Below are 24,849 nucleotides of genomic sequence, written 5' to 3'. Positions count from 1 at the left end.
TCATCTAGAGCCAGACATCCTGGAATGAAGTCAAGTGGGCCTTAGAAAGCATCACTATGAACAAAGCTAGTGGAGGTGATGGAATTCCAGTGGAGCTATTTCAAATCCTGAAAGATGTTGCTGTGAAAGTGCTACACTCAATATGCCAGCAAATTGGGAAAACTCAGCAGTGGCCACAGGACTAGAAAAGGTCAGTTTTCATTCCAATCCCAAAGAAAGGCAATGCCAAAGAATGCTCAAACTACCGCACAATTGCACTCATCTCACACGCTAGTAAAGTAATGCTTAAAATTCTCCAAGCCAGGCTTCAGCAATACGTGAACTGTGGACTTCCTAATGTTCAAGCTGGACTTAGAAAAGGCAGAGGAACCAGAGATCAAAGTGCCAACATCTGCTGGATCATAGAAAAAGCAAGAGAGTTCCAGAGAAACATCTATTTCTGCTTTATTGACTATGCCAAAGCCTTTGACTGTGTGGATCACAATCAACTGTGGAAAATTCTTGAAGAGAGGGGAATACCAGACCACCTAACCCGGCTCTTGAGAAACCTATATGCAGGTCAGGAAGCAACAGTTAGAACTGGACATGGAACAACAGACTGGTTCCAAATAGGAAAAGGAGTACATCAAGGCTGTATATTGTCACCCTGCTTATTTAACTTCTATGCAGAGTACATCATGAGAAACGCTGGGCTGAAAGAAGCACAAGGTGAAATCAAGATTGCCGGGAGAAATATCAATCACCTCAGATATGCAGATGACACCACCCTTATGGCAGAAAGTGAAGAGGAACTAAAGAGCCTCTTGATGAAAGTGAAAGAGGAGAGCGAAAAAGTTGGCTTAAAGCTCAACATTCAGAAAACGAAGATCATGGCATCCGGTCCCATCACTTCATGGGAAATAGATGGGGAAACAGTGGAAACAGTGTTAGACTTTATTTTCTGGGCTCCAAAATCACTGCAGATGGTGACTGCAGCCAAGAAATTAAAAGACGCTTACTCCTTGGAAGAAAAGTTACGACCAACCTAGAAAGCATATTCAAAAGCAGAGACATTACTTTGCCGACTAAGGTCCGTCTAGTCAAGGCTATGGTTTTTCCTGCGGTCATGTATGGATGTGAGAGTTGGACTGTGAAGATGGCTGAGCGCCGAAGAATTGATGCTTTTGGACTGTGGTGTTGGAGAAGACTCTTGAGAGTCCCTTGGACTGCAAGGAGATCCAACCAGTCCATTCTGAACATCAACCCTGGGATTTCTTTGGAAGGAATGATGCTAAAGCTGAAACTCCAGTACTTTGGCCACTTCATGCGAAGTGTTGACTCATTGGAAAAGACTTTGATGCTGGGAGGGATTGGGGCAGAAGGAGAAGGGGACGACCGAGGATGAGATGGCTGGATGGCATCACTGACTCGATAGACGTGAGTCTGAGTGAACTCTGGGAGTTGGTGATGGACAGGGAGGCCTGGTATGCTGCGATTCATGGGGTCGCAAAGAGTCGGACATGACTGAGCGACTGAACTGCACTGAACTGAACTGAAAGATCTCTTCAAGAAAATTAGACTTACCAAAGGGATATTTCATGCAAAAATGGGCACAATAAAGGACAGAAATGGTGTGGACCTAACAGAAGCAAAAGATATTAAGAAGAGGTGGCAAGAATATACCGGAGAACTGTACAAAAAAATCTTCATGACCCAGATAACCACGATGGTGTGATCGCTCACCTAGAGCTGGATGTCCTGGATTGAAAAGTCAAGTGGGCCTTAGAAAGCATCACTACAAACAAAGCTAGTGGGGGTGATGGAATTCCAGTTGAGGTGTTTCAAATCCTAAAAGATGGTGCTGTGAAAGTGCTGCACTCGATATGCCAGCAAATTTGGAAAACTCAGGTCTGGCCACAGGCCTGGGAAAGGTCAGTTTTCATTCCAATCCCAATGAAAGGCAATGCCAAAGAATGCTCAAACTACTGCACAATTGCATTCATCTTACATGCTAGCAAAGAAATGCTCAAAATCCTCCAAGCCAGGCTTCAACAGTAGTGAACTGAGAACTTCCAGATGTTCAAGGTGAATTTAGAAAAGGCAGGAGAACCAGAGATCAAATTGCTAACATCCGTTGGATCATTGAAAAAGCAAAAGAGTTCCAGAAAAACATCTATTTCTGCTTTATTGACTATGCCAAAACCTTTGACTGTGTGGATCACAATAAACTGTAGAAAATTCTTAAAAAGATGGGAATATCAGACCGCCTGACCTGCCTCCTGAGAAATCTATATGCAGGTCAAGAAGCAACAGGTAGAACTGGACATTAAACAACAGACTGGTTCCAAATTGGGAAAAGAGTGAGTTAAGGCTATATATTGTCACCCTGCTTATTTAACTTATATGCAGAGTACATCATGAGAAATGCTGGGCTGGATGAAGCACAAGCTGGAATCAAGATTGCCAGGAGAAACATCAATAACCTCAGATATGCAGATGACACCATCCTTACAGCAGAAAGTGAAGAACTAAAGAGCCTCTTGATGAAAGTGAAAGAGGAGAGTGAAAAGGTTGGTTTAAAACTCAACATTCAGGAAACTAAGATCATGGCATCCAGTTCCATCACTTCATGGCAAATAGATGGGGGAACAGGGGAAACAGTGACAGACTTTATTTTTTGGGGCTTCAAAATCACCGCAGATGGTGACTGCAGCTTTGAAATTAAAAGACGCTTGCTCCTTGGAAAAAAAGCTATGACCAACCTAGACAGCATATTAAAAAGCAGAGACATTACTCTGCCAACAAAGGTCAGTCTAGTCAAAGCTATGGCTTTTCCAGTAGTCATGTATGGATGTAAGAGTTGGACTATAACGCTGAGAGCAGAAGAATTGATGCTTTTGAACTGTGGTGTTGGAGGAGACTCTTGAGAGTCCCTTGGACTGCAAGGAGATCAAATCAGTCCATCCTAAAGGAAATCAGTTGTGAGTATTCATTGGAAGGGCTGATGCTTAAGTTGAAGCTCCAGTACTTTGGTCACATGATGCGAACAGTTGACTCATTGGGAAAGATCCTGATGCTGGGAAAGATTGAAAGCAGAAGGAGAAGGGGACGACAGAGGATGAGATGGTTGGATGATATCACCCAATCAATGGACATGAGTTTGAGCAAGCTCCGGGAGTTGGTGATGGACAGGGAAGCCTGGTGTGCTGTAGTCCATGGGGTCGCAAAGAGTCGGACATGACCGAGCGAGTGAACTGAAGCCGATTCTCTTTAGATTTATTTTCATTTTTTATCTGTGCTGAGTCTTCGTTGGGTGAACTGGCTTCTCACTGCAGTGGTTTCTCTTGTTGCGGAGCGCAGGCCCTAGGCACATGGACCCAGTATTGCGGCTCATGGCCTTTAGCTGCTTCACGACATGTGGGATTTTCCCTAATCAGGGATTGAGCAGCTCAGAAGAGAGGCGGGTGAGCATCTCACAGGGCACCTCCTCGCCCTTTGCGTGGAAGCACCGAGGATGTGGGCCCAGCCACCTGTCTGACACTTGGGGGTACAGAGAACACCTCCTCCTCCCCCCACCCCCATGCTGCCTACTGCTGCTGCTAAGTCACTTCAGTTGTGTCCGACTCTGTGCGACCCCATAGACGGCAGCCCACCAGGCTCCCCCGTCCCTGGGATTCTCCAGGCAAGAACACTGGAGTGGGTTGCCATTTCCTTCTCCAACGCATGAAAGTGAAAAGTGAAAGTGAAGTCGCTCAGTCGTGTCTGACTCTTAGCGACCCCATGGACTGCAGCCCACCAGGCTCCTCTGGTGGGCTATTTTCCCATGGGAAAATCCCATGGGATTTTCCAGGCAAGAGTACTGGAGTGGGGTGCCATTGCCTTCTGCCTAAGGCCTCCCCTGTTGGCCCTCAAGGAACCAGGACCTGAGCCTTGGCTTTTGGAAGCCTTTTAGGAGAAGGGATTCATTTCCTCTGGTTGTCATGCAAATCGCCGGGCTTGGCGGATTACTGTACATGCGTACAGGCATATTACCCCTGCCCGGCAGGGACAGGCAGGTAGTCCGGGGCTTGAAGCAGCAGGCAGCCTGGGGCTGATCTGGGAGCCTGGCATGTGGCGGAAGAGGCTCTTGCTTTGCCCGGCCAGCTCTGCCTCTGAGACGGAGCAAAGCACAGGTTTGTGCTCTGGGCCGTGCCAGGCGTGAGGTGCCGATGCCTGTGGGAGCTCTGGGAGGATGGGCACGGGTGGGTGCCCCTGGTGGTGCACTGAGGTGGGACATAAAGGTGTAGAGGGTAGGGTGGAGGGCAGAGGGTGGTGACTAAGGTGTGCAGGCAACATGGGGCCTCGAGAGTCTTTACCGAGGTGGCGTTGGGAACTTCCCGCTCTAGGTGTCACTGGCCCAGGTGAGTGCAGCTCAGACGGGTGCGAGAAATGAGGCAGGCTTACCTGGGTCCCACAGGGGGTCCCTCCAGGATGGGGGAAGGCTGGGGATCCCAACATTACAGACCCGGGGGCCCCAAGAGGCCACGAGAGCTGGCCTCTTGGATCCAGGAGGGCGAGTGAGGGTTTTCTTTTTAAGATTTTTTTTTTTTTGATGTGGATCATTTTTTGAAAGTCTTTTCTGTATTTGTTCCAGTGTTGCTTCTGTCTTACCTCTTGGTTTTTTGGCCTTAGAGGCACGTGGGAGCTTAGCTCCCTGACCGGGGATCGAACCCTCATGCCCTGCACTGGAAGGTGAAGTCTTAACCACTGGGTGGTCGGGGAAGGCTCAGAGTGAGGGTTCGAAGGCTCACTTTGCAGATAGAGCACCTGAGACCAGGGGTGGAGTGGGTGGCAGCTGGCTTCAGTCCCAGAGCCGCTGGGTGTGAGAACCCGGGTTTCAAGCCAGGGTGGCCTCCTGGCTCCACCAGAGCCAAGATCCTGGCTGGCCCAGGACAGCACCCCTTCCTGCTCAGGGCTTCCCAGGCCCCAGTTTATCCTGGGGAGGTTTGTGTGTGTGTGCGTGTTGTGGGGGAGGGACGCTCCCTTGGCTTGAGGGCCGCGGGATAAATGAATTGCATCCTGTTTCGTGGTTTCCTGTGCTGGTGTCCTTGCATGTGAACTATCTGAGCCATGGGCCGGTGCAGTAGGAAGCCACAGGGGGGGCGCTGCTGGGGGTGCCCTCCTAGGGGTGCCTCTGCGCCCCTGGTGATGCAATTCCCATGACCCCCAAGGCTGTCGAGACTCCCTGCAGGAGAGGTGCAGATGTGGGGTCCTCCTGGTGGCAGGTGGGCACGAAGCCCCCTCCTCCACCGTCCAGCTGCTTGGCATCACACCCTGAACCCCCGCTGTTAGCGTCCTGGGGTCGCTTGACAGCAGGCTCTGTTGTCCCAGTCTGGAGGCCAGGGGCCCAGGCCAAGTGTCAGCAGGCTGGTGCTTCTGAGGCCAGAGGGGGCCAGTCTGGTCTGGCCTCTTTCCAGCCTCCGGTGGCTCTGGGTTCCTTGACTTGTCAGGGGTCAGCTCCTCCCTGGTCTTCAGGTTGTCATCCCTCTGTGTCTGCTCTGTGTCCAGATCCCTGCTTTTGCAAGGACACGGGGCCCATGCTGCTGAACTCATCTTTACTTGATCCCCTGCAAAGACCCTACTTCCACATAGAGTCCATTCACAGGCCTTGGGGGTTAGCAGACACATCGTTTAGGGGGACTGGATTCCAGTGTAATCCTCCCCTTTCTGCGTTTGCATCTGAGCTCCTCTCCTGGCTGGAAGCTTCCTTCAGTCTGTCTTCGAGGTCTGGCTGGATCTCCCCTTCCTCTCTGCAGGCTCGCCTGGGCCCCTCTCCCTAGTGTGTGTTCCAGGGGCACGTCCCATGTGCCTCTGCTCTCTGTGCGTCTCCCTGGGCCATCTTGGGCTCTCCCAGGCCTCCCAGCATCGCTGCCACGGTGACCCTCTAATCTGGCACGTGGCCGCCTCCCCACGTGGAGGCCCACGGGCCCCTCAGCGTTTTCTGAGCTGAGCTTGCAGCCTGCCCCCACGTTGCCGCTTCAGCCACCCCAGCCGGGCACCCAGGCACCGTGTGCAACCTTCCCCGCTCCCTCCTCCCACTGCCTCCTCCCCCACCCCCTCCCCCTCGTCCCCTTCCTCTGGTGCTCTGACCCTGGAGACTCTTGGCTCAGGGATCGCCGTCCTCCTTGGCCCCTGCCTCTGTTTCCTGACTGGCCTGCAAGCTTCTCCTCTCCCACTGACGTCAGAAGCATGGCCAGGGCCACGGCGTAGTCTGCTTGGATGCCCACCGTGACAAGACTTCGGGTGGGCGGGGGCTCTTCGGCTGCTGAGTGGGCTGTCTCAGATTCCCAACCCTGGCTTTTTAAAAACCGGTTTCCACCCCGTGATCCTCTTAGGTTGTCACCCAGAAGTCCAATAGTTGAAAATGTCCTGTGGACCTAATGGGCAGGAGGCACTTGCATAAGGCTTGAGAAACGTTCGCTGAATAGAGGAAGGGAAGGAAGGAGACCCCAGGGCCAGCAGGGGCGAGGGCACAGAGCTGGCTCTTGGTCCCTGCACAGGCCCGAGGGGCCAGGCCCTCCACCCCAGGACTCCAGGTGCCTGTCTTAAAGGGGCCCTGCATGAACACAAGTCCCTTGAGCCTTGTTTGGAGCTTCAGATGCCCCCAGAAGGTTGCCAGAAGTCAGGATACAAAACCTGGTCCGAAACACCAAGTCAGCTTCCAGGCAGGGAGGCGGCGGGTGTGCGGCCCCAGGCTCTGAGGACCTTTGGGAGATGGCGACGTGACATGGACAGGGACAGGGGCACAGCTCCTTGTGACATCCCACTTGAATAATATTCAAAGGAGTCTAATTAAAGCCTCCGTGCTCCCTTTGAAATACTAGTAATTATAAAGATGAATAATTGCATAATAAATATTAATTTGCATCATGGTAATGAGGCCTGGAAGCAACCTGCTGTTAAGTGGGAATTTAGCTCTATCCGCTCCCCAAGGGGGAGGGGAGTGGGGGAGGGACTCTCCCAGCCCAGGGAGGGACCCCCAGGAACGGCGAGGCTGGGTGACCCCATTCAGCCTCTGTGGTTACCTCCCGCGGTGGGGGAGGGCTCAGGCCTTACATCTTCTGGGACCCAGTTTCCCCCCGCTTGATGCTGATGGACTGCCAACTCCTGCAGTCCAGGAGGTGACCAGCAGTTTCTGAGTTTGTTACCACACTGTCAAGCCCTGCATCAAGAATCCTTGACTGTACTATGCAAAGCTGCCTGAGAAATCCATGGAAGTGAAATCCTCTCCATCTAAAACAGTCCCCGGGAGGTCTCTGGTGATTCGGGGGTTAAGACTCTGAGCTCCCAATACACGGGGCTCAGGTTCAATCCCCGATTTGGGAGCTAGATCCCACATGCAGCAACTAAACATCCCATGTGCCTGCTTGGTCTCTTCAATCGTGGCAGACTCTTTGCGACCCCATGGACTGTAGCCCGCCAAGCTCCTCTGTCCATGGGGATTCTCCAGGCAGGAATACTGGAGTGGGTTGCCATGCCCACCTCCAGGGGATCTTCCCGACCCAGGGATTGAACCTGTGTCTCCTTTGACTCCTGCATTGCAGGCGGATTCTTTACCACTAGCGCCACCTGACTTTTCATACTGTTCATGGGGTTCTCAAGGCAAGAATACTGAAGGGGTTTGCTGTTCCCTTCTCCAGTATGACCAACCTAGACAGCATATTAAAAAGCAGAGACATTACTTTGCCAACAAAAGTCCCTTTAGTCAAGGCTATGGTTTTTCCAGTGCTCGTGTATGGATGTGAGAGTTGGACTAGAAAGAAAGCTGAGCACTGAAGAATTGATGCTTTTGAACTGTGGTGTTGGAGAAGACTCTTGAGAGTCCCTTGGACAAGGAGATCCAACCAGTCCATTCTGAAGGAGATCAGTCCTGATATTCATTGGAAGGACTGAGGCTGAAGCTGAAACTCCAATACTTTGGCCACCTGGTGCGAAGAACTGACTCATTGAAAAAGACCCTGATGCCGGGAAAGATTGGGGGCAGGAGGAGAAGGGGACGACAGAGGATGAGATGGTTGGATGGTGTCATCAACTCGATGGACATGGGTTTGGGTGAACTCTGGGAGTTGATGATGGACAGGGAGGCGTGGGGTGCTGCGGTCCATGGGGTCGCAAGGAGGCAGACACGTCTGAGTGACTGAACTGAACTGAACTAAGTGCCACCTGGGAAGCCCAGAGATCCCACATGCCAAAACTGAGACCTGGGGCAGCCAAAACAGAAGTCTATAATATAAAAGACTAAAAACGGATAACACAGTCCCTACCCTACCCTCCCTCCTGTGAGCTACATTCCCCCTTCCTGGAGCTCGCTCCTTCCCGATAGCATATCATGAAGTCCCTAATTTAAGGTCTGCCTCCCACACAGGTGCGTGAGCTCCCCGGAGGCAGCAATGGAATCACACTGCTCCCTGAGACAACCCCAGGCCCAAGAACTGTGCCTGGCACTCAGGACACAGCGGATATTTGTTGTTAAATAAACCACGACTTGCCTGTGCCCGTGCACAGCATCTTGCAGCTTCCAGGGCTGGTTATTTTGCTTGACACTCGGAAATCAAAGCTGACAACTTGCCTGCCTCCAGCTGGAGGAAGCGTGCTCATGCCAGCTCACTGTCAGGACAGGGGACAGCGGTGGCTCGCCCCTGAGATGAAACACAATCAAATAACCACGACGACAGAAAGGGCCACCCCGTGTACTCCTAATCTCCTGAGTAAAGGAAATGGAGCCTTTCACATAAATTGCTGCTGCTCCTGACGTTCCGACAGGAAAGTATGTGACAACCTTTGCAGACCTGATAATCGTGGAAGGAAATTGCGATGTTTCCGTTATCAACGGGGAACCCAGCATGCTTGGTAATCTTGGGTCTTGGTCTTCCTTTTAAACACCTGTGTGGTTTTTATTTGGTGAGCCATGTTTCCTAAGTCTGGACTCCCTTGAGTCTGCAGACTTCTTTGGACATAAACAATTTCTTGGATATTTTAAATTGTTGGAGCTTCCACGGAGAAGCCGCAGGAATTCCCCTCTGGGCGCTGACAATGCAAAGCTTCAGAAGCACATCTCACGGGCTTTGTGTGTGTGTGCTTGCACGAGTGAGTGAGTGATGGTATTGACTGGTACCTGGCTGCTGAATCTTGATGTTGGGAAGCTGGTTTCAGCGCCCTGCCTGGCTCTCTGCTGGGTGGCAGGTGACAGGCGATCTGGTTATCTTTTTCTGTTTGTTACTTTGTTTGTCTTTTTGGAGGGCTCTGCCGTGTTCTGACACTGTGACACCTGCCACTCTGTTACCAGGTCCCACGGCAGTCGGTTGATGGGGCTGATGGCCAGTCACCACGGTGGGCTTGGGAGGACTCCTGTGTCTTGTCCTGTTATTGAACCAAACTTGGGTCCACTTGCCTGTGTGCAGCAAAGCCACTCTACTGACAGGAGGTCGTGGTGAAGGAAAGCGCAGCTTTTATCGCGGGTGCCAAGCAACTTGTGCTGAAAAGGCCTGAACTCTCTGAAGGTTTTCAGGGGAAGGTTTTTAAAGACAGAGTGAGAGAAGGTGGTTGTAAGAGGTGTGATCAGCTTGTGGACATTCTTCTGATTGGCTGGTGGTGAGGTCATCAGGCGTCAGCATCATCAGTCTTCTGGTTCCAATGTGCTTGTGGGCAGCAGACAATCAATTTCTTCCCACTGGGGGGATTTTCACATGCCCGACAGCTCAAAGGATGCGGCTCGGGATATTATCTATCGCCCCTGAAGAGGAACAAAAAGTCTTTCACTTTGCTTAATGACTTGTGTGCACGTGTGCGTAGTCGCTTCAGTCGTGTCCGACTCTGTGCGACCCCATGGACGGTAGCCCGCCCGGCTCCTCTGTCCGTGGAATTCTCCAGGCAAGAATTCTCTATTCCAGGAGTGGGTTGCCATGCCCTTCTCCAGGGGATCTTCCTGACCCAGGAATCAAACTTGGGTCTTCTGCGGCTCCTGCAATGCAGGCAGATTCTTCATCGCTGAGCCCCTGGGGAAGTCCGTTTAGTGGCTTGCCTGTTACGTCTTGCTTGAATATTTTTCTTTGTTTCTGCATTTTCTTACTTCTCTATTAAATGTATACTTTGGGACTCCAGGATGGCCTAGGAAGCTAAATGTTTTCTACAGACAAGAGGCAGGCAGAGGACGTGGGGGAGGGGTCTACTCCAGGAGGGTCCCCTACGGTCCTGCTGGGTTACAGCCCTACACCATGTGTCGATATATCGTCAGTCTTCTTCATCATGGATGGAACCGTCTATGTGGTTTATCTTGTTTTCTTGTCCCTATGAGATAAAGTCACTCCAGAAATGAACGGGTGGGTAGGGAAGCAGACAGCAGCCTTTCGAGGCTATGGACTTTTCACCTCCCTGTTTATGGAGCTCCTGTAACTAACCAGAGAGTTTTTGTTCTGCAAAACTTCTGACTCACTGTTAAAGTTGTAAAATCAAGCCTGCAAGTTCTCTCTCTGTGTAAGTGGGAAAAAAAAGCATTTTTCTTCCTCCCAACAGGAAGGTCCTTAACCTTCTGCAATGGTCTGCTCATAATGGAAGCCCTCTTCTTTTATCTTGGCCTGTGTGATAGCTCTCTCTCTCAACTATTGCAAATCAGTTGGCAATAAAAATTGGTGATTTATATTGCACTTTAGGGATTTCTAGCACAGACCGACTTCTGTAACAAGGAGGGGACATATGTCACGTGCTATGGGAGGAATTGTGTGTTCCCAAATCCTAGTTGAAGTTCCAAACGCCAGAACCTCAAAATGTGGCTACACTTGGCAATCAGGCCTTTAAAGAGGTAATCAAGGTAAAATGCGGTTGTATGGGTGAGCTCTAATCCAATACGATTGGTGTCCTTAGGAGAAGAGGAGATTAAGGCACAGACAGAGGGATGACCACGTGAGGACACGGGGAGCCAAGGAGAGAGGTCTCGGGCAAACATAGCCGGCCGATCCCATGGCCTTGAACATACAGCCTCCAGAACGGTGAGAACGTTTCTGTTGTTCGAGTCACACAGAGTATGGTACTTTGTGATGGCAGCCTCAGCAAACTAATACATCACCACCAAGGAGACATTCAGGCAGATTGTTCATAGCTTGGGGGAGGTTCTGCTTGGCTTGTATAATGACTGTTGGCCTGCAGCGGAGAGGCCATTTTTGGCTGGTCTGGAGCTTCATGGTGGGTACTAGTTTAGTCACTAAGTTGTGTCTGACTCTTTTGTGACTCCATGGACTGTAGCCCGCCAGGCTTCTCTGTCCATGGGATTTCCCAAGTAAGAATCCTGGGGCGGGTTGCCATTTCCTCCTCCAGGGAATCTTTCCGCCCCAGGGATCAAACTTGTGTCTCCTGCGGCTCCTACACTGCAGGTGGATTCTTTACCAACTAGGCCACCGGGGAAGCCCTGGAGCTTCACGGCTGATGAGAAATAAGAAGGGCTGTACGTGTTGTGACTTATTCTGCAGTGAAACACAGACACGAGGGAGGCTTCACAAGCTGATCTGAAGCTGGCTCTTCTCATTAGCATCTCAAGGGTCACTTGGGGGGTGGGGCTTGGGGTTACATTGCCTCAAGGGGCAATGTGGACGACAGAATTCTGACATGGCCTCCAAGTTCCTGGCCCTGGGAGATGCACACCTTCTGTTGGTTATTTAGCCAAATGTGAATCCAGGTGCTGCTGTGGAGGGGGTTTGCGGAAATGATTAAGGCCCCTAATCATTTGACCTTAAGAAAAGTATCATTGGTGGACCAGACCTAATCAGCTGAGAGTCCATCATGGAGACTGGGCTCCCCTGGTGAGAAAGATTCAGAGTGAGACAAGGATTTGGCGCAAGGGAGCTTCTCCATGGGTGGCTTTGATGACGGATGGATTCGGGAGACAGAGGCCCCTGGCTGACCATGGAGCAAACTAGCAGTCGGTTCTACAGCTGCGAGGATCTGAATTCTGCCCCAACTGGGTGGCTGGGAAGGAAGCCCTGAGCTCCAGATGAGGGCTCACCTGGCCAGCATCTTGATGTTAGTCTTGTTAGACCCTGAGCTGGGAACCCGACTGCTTCACCCTGATGTCTGACCTACACGGTTGGGAGCTTTTCAGTGTTGCTTTGAGCTAAGTTTGTGGGAACTTGTTTCAGCAGAGGAGACCAGTGCAGGGGGGAGATGCGGCCAGGGTCCAGAGAAGGTTAAGGGGGTGGGTCAGGGAGACATGGAGAGAGAGGTCAGCAAAGGTCAGGACTGGAAGGTGGGCCTCGTCAGGCCCCCAAGGGCAATGGGGCAGAAGGAAGGATTTGATTCACGCAGCGGAAAGATCCCTGCAGCCATTCAGGGGATGATAACCACTCAGGGACAGATGGCAGGGGCTCGCCCACCCGTGGGCACCAGGGAGGAGCCCATTGTGGTTGTCCAGGAGAGAGAAGATGATGGACGACCATGCCAGTCTTCTTCTGGCCCTAGTGGGGCATGTCTGGACCTTCTCCAAGTGGCCAAGAGGGACAGAGAGTCCCCTCTAGGTCCCTAGAGAGAGTGGGCTGGCTGGATGTAGAGTGAGCTGTCCTGGGGGTGAGTCCCAGCCTTGAGATTTGTGAAGGGCCATGTGATCTCTCAGAGCCTCAACTTTCTCTATCTGTATAATGGGGATAAAAGTGCCCCTTCCCTGGCAATGGATAAGAAAGCGCTTTGCAAACTGAATAACCCATGGGACCGGCTCTGCTGACCCCTCTGACCTCACCTCCCACGTCCTCACTGGGCCTCAGCTCTCCTGGCCTGCTGGCCTCCTCACAGAGTCCTCCCCGAGGGTCTGTCTATCTTTGTGGCTCCCACCACGATTGGAATTCTCCACTATCTGTCTTCTTTGTTAGAGCCAAGCTCCATAAGGCTGGCGGCTGGGCTGGGCTGCTTGCCAGGCTGGCTGGGACAGTCCTTGGCACAAAGTAGACCCTCAATCAATGTCTGTGGGAACAAATGCAGCTCCTGGGTTGTCAGGACCCCCTATTTCAGCTTGCATTGTGTTTCAAAGAGCAGAAGTTCTACCAAATCCTGGGGGCAGCTGGAGGGTGTGAGTCCTGGGAGCTGTCCAGGTCGGGCGCTCCAGGCTCTAATTTTCTCCCTTCCTGCTCCTTGTCACAGCCGCTTTGTGGTTTTCCACCAAAGGCGGGAGTCCGAGTCTCTTGGGCTTCAGAGCTACAGAACTGATCATTTCCAAGTAATTAAAACATGATTTGCAAATCAGGCCTCCAGGAGCATCCTGGTGTCTGCCAGGGTCTGCAGCCCGGGTCCCACTCATCCGGAAATGAGTATCTAGGGCCAGAGGGTCTGCTGTTCCGTTGCTTAGGAAACCACATTTCCCCTCCCTGCTCATCCCCGGGGGCCTCAGTGTCCTCAGCCAGGGCCCACCCCGCGGTCCGATGCAGCGACTGTTCATCTTCTGCGTGCTCAGAGCCCGTCTGCAGAAACACAAGACAGACCCAGTCAGATCGCCCTCAGCCCTCTCCGGGGGCTTCCCACGTCCTCACCGTGGCCTGCAGGGGCCTTCATGGCCTGACCCCCGGCTCCTGGCCTCCCCTCCCTGCCCCTCACCCCCTTGCTGGCTCCATCCCAGCCCCTGCTGTCTGCCAGGCAGGCGCCCCAGGGCCTTTGCACTGGCTGTGTCAGGGACTTCCCTCACACCCTCTCACCAGAGAGCTCTTTGCCCTCCCCTTCTCTCCCCTCTCTTTCCCTCTCCCCTCTTCCCCTCCTCTTCCCTTCTCTTTCTTCCCCCTCTTTTTAAAGAAAATGTTTCTTTCTTTTTATTTTTGGCTCTGCTGGGTCTTCGCTGCTGCTCAGGCCTTTTTTCTAGCTGCGACGAGCAGCGGCTACTCTCTGATTGGGGTGTGCAGGCTTCGCACTGTGGCAGCTTCTCTCGTTGCTGAGCACGGCTCTAGGCACACAGGCCCAGCAGCTGCAGCTCGTGGGCCCAGTAGTTGTGGCGCATGAGCTTAGCTGCCTTGCAGCTGTGGAGTCTTCTGGGATCAGGGATTGAACCCGCGTCTCCCGCATCGACAGGCAGACCCTTTACCACTGAGCCACCAGGGAAGCCCTCTTTCCTTCCTTTCACTAGACCTTTGATCAGAGAGCCACAGAGGTTTCTCCGATCTTGGTCTATAACAAATATTAGCCACATGTTGCTCTGCGGTTATTCCTCTGGCTCCTCCATTAGGTACAGCAGAGCTGTGTGTCTGGGCGTCGTCTCTTCCCCCGGGGGCTGGGCTGGGCCTTCCCTGCCGGGTCCCCAGTCTGACAGCAGGCTCTAGTGGGCACATAGAAAGGTTCAGTGGGCGTTTCTGGAATAGATGCCTGAGTCCACAAGTTGGACTTAGTGATGCCTCCCGTTGTACCCCCAAGACGGCTCATCTCTTGGGGGGTTTCGAGCTTTCAAAAGATAACACTGAAGCCAAGGATGGGGAAAATGAAAGATTTATTATTTGAAAGTAAGGAGAGCTTGGGAATTAGGGATCATTCCCATAGCAGTGTCTCCTTGAACAACAAAATTGGGGGAGCTTTAAGCTAAGGGTACATGCATGTTCATGAAGGGGCTTGAGCAGAGGAGAATGCAATCCAGAACTGGGGCAAGGTTGACAGAGTCCAGGCTCTGGCTGATGGAAGTCACGGGGGAGAGCAGAGGTCAGCACCGTCATTCCTTGAGTTCCAGTTGATCCGGTGTTTGAGGGCTTGAGGGGCATTGGATCCTGCAAAGCAGCTTAAGAATGCACTTCAGGCTAATCTTTACCTTTGAAACAGAACTGGAGTCTTGATTTCTGATTTATTGTCTCTGATACGGTTAAGTTGTCTCTCTGACCTGGTAATAGCTGTTTGTGCTTCTATTCCTTTACCATCATTAACTCCTGAGGCCTGTTCCTTTGCAAGGACAGTCGTTGGGTCTAAGCTTAGATCACAGAACAGCTTAGGCCTAAGATGGCTTCTCTTATGTCAAGAAAGCCATGCCTGCTTCTCCTTTTCTGCGGACCCCTAACCCCTCCACTTACGACCTCACCACCAGTCCGGCAGGATTTATTTGCTACTGCTTGTCGGGCATGCATGGGGACCAGACATGGGGATCCCTGCCCCTACGGCCTCACGGAACGCCCCTCGAGCCCTCAAACACCCGATCAACTGGAATTCAAGGAATGACGGTGCTGACCTCTGCTCTCCCCCGTGACTTCCATCAGCCAGAGCCTGGACTCTGTCAACCTTGCCCCAATTCTAGACCGCATTCTCCTCTGCTCAAGCCCCTTCTTGAATACGCATGTACCCTTAGCTTAAAGCTCCCCCAATTTTGTTGTTCAAGGAGACACTGTTATGGGAATGATCCCTAGCTCCCACAGGCCCCTGCTGCCCTGTGAGCAGTGCCTATCATCCCTGTTTCACAGCCCAGAAGCTGGGTAGGACCCAGTGGTGGGGGCTGAGTGCAGTTTGCAGGATAGAAATTTCTCCCTATTTCTCCCTCTCGGTGGTCAGTTATTACCCAGAGACTCAGAATCTGGAAGTCTTGTTGGAAGGCGCCTCACAGGGCCTGGTGTCTGCCCACCCCCATCCTGCCCACTGCAGCCCTGACCCCACTCTGGGGTCATACTGTCCTCCTGTCCACCCCCTGCCACCCCATGGCCTTGAGCTCCTTGACGGCAGAGGAGGGGTCCAGGTCACCCCTTGGTCCCAGGACACTTTCAGGAAACACTTGCTGCGGAGACAGAGGCGTGGGGATGGGTGTATCTGAGTTTACACTGTGCTCAGGAAACGGGGCGGGTTCTAGTCCCAGAAGAAGGTTCTGGAGAGAAGTGGGGTGCTCCGGGTTTTGGGGGGGTTATGGAGCTGCCTCCTGGGACAGGGCGAGGAGGGCTGGGGGTGAGCATGCTTTGGGCTGTGCCTGTCTTGGGATTGAGAAGGACCAGCTGCTCCAGTGGGCTGTGGATATTTACCCACTAAACATGAGCCTCCGTCACCATGGCAACCTCCTAGTCACAGGAATGATTCCCCACATCTGCCCGGCACCTGGCAGTTCTCATTGCGCTGGCTTGGGCGTTGACTCATCCCACTGTCCTCTCAATGTCACAGGAGCCGATTCTGTAATTGTTCCCTCCTGCAGAGGGAGAAACTGAGGCTGGGAGAGGGGAGGGGCCTCAGCCAGGGTTTCTCGGCCGAGGAGTGGTGGTCGTCGACTGATCACAGTCACGCCTCCTCGGGGTTTGGGCCTGGGCTTGGGGGCCCCTTCCCTGGGGTCTGACAGTGGAGAAGGCTCATGAGGTTGCTGGTCAAATGGGGCCGGGAATCTGCTCGATTAAACCGGGTATTTCCTGCTTTGAAAGTGAACCTGCTGTCTCCAAGGAGTAAGTCAGACCAGGGCCGGCCTCCCGGTGAGGGTTGCAGGTTAGCCTCAGGTTCCGTGTCCTCGCCTGTGATGGGGATCGTGACCTTGGCACCGGTTGGCCGTTAGTGTTAATATTTCCCCAGACTTGTCTAGCAGGGGCTGGCTGGGTTTTGGGGCGAAGGGGAGAATTCGTACTGGGAGCCAGGTTCTCTGGCCACTGGTAAGCTGGGCCCTGCAAGTCGGGCCAGATTGGCCCCACGCTCCTCCCTTGATCCTTCGGGGGAATTCTTTCCAGGGGTCTCTTGTCTGCATGAAGCTCCTGGCAGGCTCCCCACCAGCCCTCCTAATGGGCCCAGGTTCAGCGGGGACCATGCTACACAATGTCTTCTGTATGATCACGTTGGAAGAGAACTGCAAAGGTGTATTGTCAAACCGCAAAGTGCTGCTTTGGGGGGTGAAACGGATGAAACTGGATGGCGGTGGGAATTGCAGTCACTGGCAAAAAGTTCCTTGTTCTTCCAGACACCCCGCCCCCAGCACCCCCCTAAAGACTCCCCTCCCACTCCTGGTGGGCAGAGATTAGCAGTGCACTCAGGCGGGACAGACCTGGCCGCATCAGCCCCACACTGTCAGTACAAGTGCTAACCGCCTGCCTTGTAAATGTCAGGTCGGTTGTTAAATGACTGGAAAAGGTCTGGTCCATTAGGCTGGGGGCAGAGTTACGGCTGCAGATAAACACAAACGGCCGCCTGGATTCTTCCTCCCTCCAAACAGTGTGACGTTTGCATCATAATCTGGTGGTCTCCTAGGAGAAGCCTCCAGTGTCAGCGTAGGGTGACAACTGGGGGACGTCTCAATAGCGGCTTGGGGGGGCCAGGCTGCCTGGGCTCCACCTGGAGGCCTCGCGGGTGGGCTGGGGCGGCTCTCACAGTCTTCCCCCAATCTTGCAGTTTTTGTGACTCATTCATTTTTCATTCACTAACTCAGCCAGTATTTCAGATCACTGTCCTCTCCTCCTGAAACCCCCAGCTCTGAGTTGTGTAGGGCTTCCCTGGTGGCTCAGGCGGTGCAGTGTGCAAGACCCAGGTTTGATCCCTGGGTCGGGAAGATCCCCTGGAGAACGGAATGGCTACCCACTCCGGTATCCTTGCCTGGAGAATCCTATGGACAGAGGAGCCTGGCGGGCTACAGTCCACAGGGTCACAAAGAGCAATTAACACTTTCGCTTCACTTCATTGCCCCTGCTGGTCACTTCACTGCGCCCCCACCCGCTCCCTGACTTCTGAGGTCCCTGCTTCTCTCTTGACACCCCCGCCCCAAGAAACCCCGCCCAGCCTCCCAGTTTCCCCTGGAATCCATCTCTCTAGCCTGAACCTCTCCTTGAATCCCAAACCAAGACCCCATCTGCCAACACGCTGTCCCCCTTGGGCATCCTACGTGGACTCGCAGATGCTTCTCTGTGCCTGCGGTGCCCCATATCTGCTCCCGCCTTCCAGTGGCTCAATGTCTGGGGGTCCTCCTGACTCCACGCTTTCTCTAACGCTCACAGTCAATCTGCCTGTAGATCCCATGGGCTCTATCTTCAAAAGACGGCTGGAATCAGGCCACAGAGCCCGCCTCAGCAGCCATCACCTGGTCCAGGCTGTCCTCATCACTGGCTTGAATTACTGCACCAGATGGGTCTCCCCGCCCCCTCCCCTGCCCCTTGCCTCGTCCCTCCCACATCACGGCCTCAGGGGGCTCCACTGACACCGCCTTGTCTGGGCAAAGTGGCTGTTCTCAAGGGCCCTGCAAGACCCGGTCCCTTCACCTCCCGGTCTCATCTGAATTTGGCAGAAAGGGGCAGCCTTGTGAGGAGGCGACACTTGAGCAGAGACAGAGAGGAGAGGGGTGAGCTGGGAAGCTCTCTGGGGGGACGAGGGGGTGAGGGCCAGGTCATATGGGGCCTGGGGCCTCCTGCAGATTCTGGCTTTTACTCCATGTGAGTGAGAAGTCTGCCCAGGGCTGGAATAAGGTCGGCTGCTGGGATGGAGCTATGGTAGGTCTCATGGCATAGAGGCCGGGGGTGGGGGAAGGTGGGCAGGGGACAATCCAGGGATGACGACGAGGGCTGGGGCTGTTGGGGGGGGACCACAAACAAGTGGCTGCATTCTAGGTTACCCCCTCACGAAGGTCCGAGAGTACTCTCTGATTGGTTGGATGTGGGGTACATGAAGGCTTCCCTGATGGCTCAAGCAGTAAAGAAGCCGCCTGCTATGCTGAAGCCACAGGAGACCTAGGTTTGATCCCTGGGTCAGGAAGATCTCTTGGAGTAGGAAACTGCAACCGACTCTAGTGTTCTTGCCTGGAGAATCCCATGGACAGAGGAGCCTGGCAGGCCACGGTCTATGGGGTCACAAAGAGTTGGACACGACTTAGCACCTGATGAATGGATGGATGGATGGATGGGGTTCCTGAGACAGGAGGGGAGAGCAACCCCCGATGTTGTGGCCGAGTGATGGGAGGTGATGGAGACTGTAGGGGAGAGGCAGCTGTGGAGCCAGGGTGCTGTCTGCAGATGCCTGTTGGGGGTGGCAAAGAATCTGTCTGCAGTGTAGAAGATCTGGGTTTGATCCCTGGGTGGGGAAGACCCCTTGGAGAAGAGAATGGCTTCCCACTCCAGTGTTCTTCCCTGGAGAATTCCCTGGCCAGAGGAGCCTAGTGGGCTATAGTCCATGGGGTCACAAAGAGTCGGACACGACTGAGCAACTAACACTCACTGTGAGGGGCACTGAGGCAGGTTGGGGGTGCTGCCCATCCTGCCCAGGCCTGGGGGTTTCCTGGGTCTCCTCATTTGATGGACAGGTGAGCTTCCTGGGGCTTCCATAACAAAGCGCTACAGACTGGGTGGCTTAAAGCAACAGAGACTCTTTCTCTCACAGTCTGGAGGCCCCATGTCCAAAACCAAAGCGTCAGCAGGGCTGTGCTCCCCCTGGAGGCTCCAGGGGAGGATCCTTCCTGCCTCTTCCGGCAGCTCCTGGTGGCTGCCGACCGGCATCCTTGGCTTGTAGCGGCACTGACTGCACCAGTCTCTGCCACGGCCTCCTCTCTACGTGTCTGTGCCCACATTTCCCCCTTCTGGTAAGGACAGTGCTTGGCTTAGGGCCTCTCCACTCCAGGACGGCCTCTCATCTGAACCCAAGGAACTCTGCAGAGATGCTATTTTCCAAGAACAGTTCCACTCGCCAGTTTTGGGTGGCCCGGAATCCGGCAGACTCTGGTCAGCCCAGTGGAAGTGTCAGGGCCCAGCAAAGCTGACAAGGGTGTCCCCCAAACACTAGGCTTCAAGGCTGCTGAAGAAACCATGAGAAGGTCAGAAGATGGGGATGATCACAAACCTACCCTCTTCCCCAGCTCTCACTCCTGTTTGTTCCCAAAGTTCACCTTCACACCTATTTCACAAAACCCCCAGCAGTGCTGAGAGGGGCCCTGAAACACCTCTCTGACCTCTCCCATGCTGTGCCTCTGAGGACTGCCCCGAGCTGGCTGACCACTGCCTCTCTCAGGGGTGTGTCCTTCACCAGCGTGGTCAGCGGTCAACAGTGTGGGACAGCCGCTCCATGGGATGGGTGTTCCCTACAGAGGGCCCAGGCCCAGGGGTCTGCTCCAGAACACCCTCACTCCCCCTCAGGGGTTGGTGTGGCCCCCGCATAGCCTGGGCCCTGCCTGCCCAGAACCCATGACTCTGGTATAGGGTGAGGAGGCGGGGAGCTGGCTGGCCTCTCCTAGCTAGGAACTCTGCTAGCCCTCGTCTGAGTTCCTTGAGGCCCCCTCCATGCCTGCCAGCTTTTGCTGACACTTAAGGTGGCCTCTCTTGTCTTGACTGCCTTGGCCTTCTCGCAGTTCCAGAACATTTCACGTCCTCCACTCACAGTCTCCGGACCATCAGACAAGGGACTTGGTTTCTGGGCTGCAGCCCCTCATCGTGAAGGAGGACTGGGAGGTGTCATCTCCAAGGCTGTTGGGGAGTCAGGGGAGATGACTTGGCAGGGCGCCTGCCTGGCATAGAACCTGTGTAGAGGGGTGGCCACTGCTCTGCTGTTGTCGATTTCACTCGTGGGTCTGGTGTGAGGACGGTGGTGTGTGTGATGGAATGGCTCTGCGGTTGCCACCTCCCCTTGGCCGGCCTGAGAGCATGGCATTTGTGTTCTCAGAGTCAGATCATGAGCATCTTCCTGATGGCCGGGATGGCTATATAATTTGCAGCGTGTGGTACAACATGAAAATGTGGGCCCTGCCTCTAGAATCGAGAATTTCAAGACGGTAAGTTACCACAGGGCATTAAACCACTAGGGGAGGGCTGTTCTAAAAGACTGCACAGGACACGCGTCCATGAGGTTGGCCCTGCTGGGGTGGGGGTGGGGGGCAGGTTTCAGGGCCTCTGATGGAGTGGGGGAGGTGGCAGAGGGACCGCCCAGAGAAGCCAGCCTCGGGGTTTCATGTCCCCTCATTTGTGCTGGGCAAAAGTCACTGTTTCCTTTCTGGCCTATTTTAGGCTCGGCTTAGCATGAAAATTTTATCGAAAAGTCATTTTTCTCCATCAGAGCCCGGAGGCTGAGAACCCTGCTGCAAGTGGGGGCTTAGAGAGGCCAGGCATCCCTGGAGGGAAGGGGAGGCTGGGGGCTGGGGCTGGGTGGCTCCAACCTCTGCCCGGCTCTCTTGGGCAGGGACCTACCCGGCTCTGAGACCTGAAGGGTGGATCTGGTCGCCTTGGGGGCGCCTTGGGAGGTGGGCTCTGGCCAGCATGAGGGAGCCTTTCCAAAGTGGGCCAGCCTGGCTCTGGGGAACGGCTTCCTGTGCCCAGGTGTCTGCTGGGCAGGGAGTGCTGGGGGGCGGAGCCTCAGGGTGATGGGGGCCGGTGGTCATTAGGATCTCTTCCGGGGTGCTTCCTAAATGCTCCCCTGTGACTCACAGAGCCTCTTTATGAAAAGATGAGCCCACAGTTCCCTTCTGCATAAACCAGTTCTTTGTTCAGTCCCTCAGTCATGTCCGACTCTTTGCGACCCCATGGACTGCAGCACGCCAGGCTCCCCTGTCCTTCACCATCATGGGAATCTGGCTCCATCACCTCCTGCGTGTGGCTGATGCAGGTTACTGCACCACCCTTTGCCTTAGTTTCCTCATCTGTGAAATGGAGCCAGTGGTATACCCGCCCCCAGGGTCACTGGGACCCTGGACAAGCTAATGTGTGTGAGTGCCTTGCACACCTTCATCCTCATGCAGTGGCAGCTTTTGCCACCTTCCTGCCTATGAGGAGTGTGGTTGGCCAAATAATGGCCCCCAAAGGTGTCCTCATCCTAATTCCAGGCATGTGTGAGTGTGTCATCTTCCATCGTCAGAGGGACCCTGCAGCTATGCTGAAGTTAATGATCTGAGACGGGGCTACTGTCCTGCATTATCCCATGGGCGCCGTGTCATCAGAAGGGTTCCGGTAAGAGGGAGGCGGGAAGGCCGGGGCCCGAGAGGAGGTGTGAGGACGGAAGCAGAGGCCGATGGACATGAGGCTGGCAGCCACAACACGGGTGCCTCTAGATGCCGGAAAAGGTCAGGAATTGGATTCTCCCCTGGAGTCTCTGAAGGCGCCGGCCCTGCCCACACCTTGACTTTCATCCTGGAAACGAGTTTTTGACCTCTGACTTCCAGAGCTGTAAGAGAACACATCTGGATGGTTTTAAGCCACTACTCTCGTGGTCCTTTGCTACAGCGGCCACAGGACACACAGCTGGAGGGAATGCCATGTGGGGGGGCGACTGGGGGGCGGTGGTGAGGCTCTCTCCCCAAACTCGCCCCTTGCTCCCCCTCCCTCCCCTCCCCCGCCCCCTTGCTCCCCTCCCTCCCCCCTTGCTCCCCCTCCCTTCCCCCTTGCTCCCCCCTCCCTCCCCCCGCCTCGTGCAATGTGGGCCTCTAGGTGCACCTGCTCATCTCCTCTGCCCGCATCATCAGCCGTTGGTTGGTTCTGTCCACACATCCAGATCCAGCAGGAAAAGTGCCAGGTGCGGCTCAGAACACGCAACGAAAGGCTGTCGCCTCCCCCGCACACCTGGCTCCTTCTACCTGCCTTGATATTTTTAGCTCTGGAGTTGCTGGCAAAAAAAGAAAAGTAGCTCCAATGCGTTGTAGTAACAGCTTGGGAGGCTGTTGCCTGGGGAGGCCTCAGTGTCCCGGGGGCGGGGAGGACGGTGGCTGGGTGGAGCCTGCCTGGCGCTGCTTCTGGCTTTGGGGATGAATAACTCCGATCCATGGTGGTCAGCTCCTCTGGCCTTCCAGAAGGACGCAGAGCGAGCTGTGAGGACTCAAGTCCTTCCAGGAGCGGGACACGGCCACTCAGGGTGGGCGACTTGCTTTAGGCGTATCAGCTGGTCAGCTGGCCGGGAACCCAGACCTACCACCTGCCGGAGCCTCCTCAAGCTGTAAAGCTAGGAGACCTCTCAGGGGGCAAGCAGCGTTACAGAGCCCTTGGTTGAGGGTGCTGGTGAGGGCACCCCACTCACAGATGGGGCCTCTGCCTACCTGTCGCCAAAGAGGAGGCGCCCCTCCCCAGCCAGGGCCCTTCGTCAGCAGTTCACCCCTGGGCCCCTGGGCCCTTCCCACCCTTAGGGACTTCCCTGCCTCCCTACGGGACAGAAGCCCCCTGCCTGGGCCCAGGTCCCTGCTTTGTCTGTCGCAGCCGTGTGGCGTTGGGGGAAGTCACACTTCTCTCAGAACCTCCGTTCCCTCATCTCTCCTCTGGGTATATGGTATTACTGCCCTCCTGCCCCTGGCTTCCCAGGTGGCGCTAGTAGTAAAGAACCTGCCAGTCGGTGCAGGAGATGCAAGAGACCCGGGTTCGATCCCTGGGTCGGGAAGATCTCCTGGAGGAGGAAACGGCAACCGACTCCAGTATTCTGGCCTGGAGAATCCCATGGACGGCGGAGCCTGGAGGGCTACCGTTTATGAGGTCACAAAGAGTCAGACGTGACTGAGCACACTTCTCTGCCCCTGGTGTTGAGCAGAAGCAGGAGGAGAAGGGCTGGCCCGGGTTCCAGCTGTCCTGGGCTCCCTCTCTTGCTTTGCCTTTGGGGGCTCCCTACTTCCCGGTGATTTCCTGGCACTTTACCTGGTCCCCTCTCACCCAGAACCCGGCCACGGAGGGGCTTCTCCTGGACCCATCCCTGAAGTCTCCTCCTGTCTCTCCACCTGTATTGACCCAAATGAGGTTCCCATCTGCTTCCAGCCCTGGATTTCCCCAAAGCCTCAGAGGAAATGGCAACCCGATCCAGTGTTCTTCCCTGGAGAATTCCATGAACAGAGGAGCCTGGCGGACTACAGTGTAACAGCGGAGTTACAAAGAATTGGGCATGACCGAACGACCAAGCTGAGCTAGGGAATTGCACCATCGGGCATTTCTCTGCTCCAAGGGTCGCAGTCTGGGTCTCCTGTGGCCTTGACCCCTGTCCCCCTGACCCCACACCCACAGTCCCCATCTGATGGTCTGAGATGGTGTTTTCCTCTTCCACTGTCACTGGTGAAAGTTTCAAAGAATGTACAGGTTTCCACCTCATAGCATCAATCACATTAACCCTCTGGTATATTCAGTTTGAACTCTCTTTTCCCTCTCCTATCTCTCCTCCCTCCCTCCTCCCCCATCCCTTTTTCTTTTCTTTTCTCCTTCCGTCTTTTCTTCCTCCCTCCCTTCCTTCTCATTGAAAAAATCATTCTGTTGTTTTTATAAAATGACACATCCATGTTGTATCAGTCAGAACAACCTAGGTTACGCTGCAGTAACAAACAGCCCCGAAATATCAGTGACTTTAGAGCCTCTCTCTGGAGTGACATCACTCACTTGCTCACATCCCATGGGCCAGAGCATGCATGTAAGCACACCCAGGGTCAAGGAGATGGGGAAACGAGATCCTGAGGGGGTGATCTGGGATGTGCAGCCTGAGTTACCACCACCCTCATCAAAGAGGACAAATAAGGCACCCCAAACTCCGCTGAAGGTGTACAAAGCACCCACACCCTAATGTCTAGAAGTAATCACCTTGCATGGTTTTTTTTTTCACTCTATATTAAGTGAACATCATTCTAGCCAAATAAAGGAAGACAGAAATAGACTTTAAGACAATATTAGCTGGGACTTCCCCGGTGGTCCAGTGGTTAAGACTCCACCTTCCGTTGCAGGGGTGTTTCGATCCCTGGTTGGGGAACTAAGATCCCTCAGGCTGCGGGGCAACAAAGCCGGTGTGCCACAGTTAGAGGCCTGCTCGGCAACAAGAGAAGTCTGCGTGTCTCAGTGAAGACCCAGGGCAGCCAAAACCAAATTTTTTTAAAAAGAAAATATTTTCTGACTACACAAGATTTTTAGTGAAAATATTATCTTTTATTTTTTATGTTCAGGTAAATTAAGAAGAAATGAAGAAATTATTAAACTTCAAATAAACTGTTTTCTAAAAGATCACTTTAATGAAAAAAAGAGTTTC

The sequence above is a fragment of the Budorcas taxicolor genome, chromosome 5 (assembly GCF_023091745.1).
Source record: "Budorcas taxicolor isolate Tak-1 chromosome 5, Takin1.1, whole genome shotgun sequence".
Lineage (NCBI taxonomy): Eukaryota > Metazoa > Chordata > Mammalia > Artiodactyla > Bovidae > Budorcas > Budorcas taxicolor.
The sequence above is the reverse complement of the archived record's forward strand: the minus strand, read 5'-3'. Positions refer to the sequence as shown.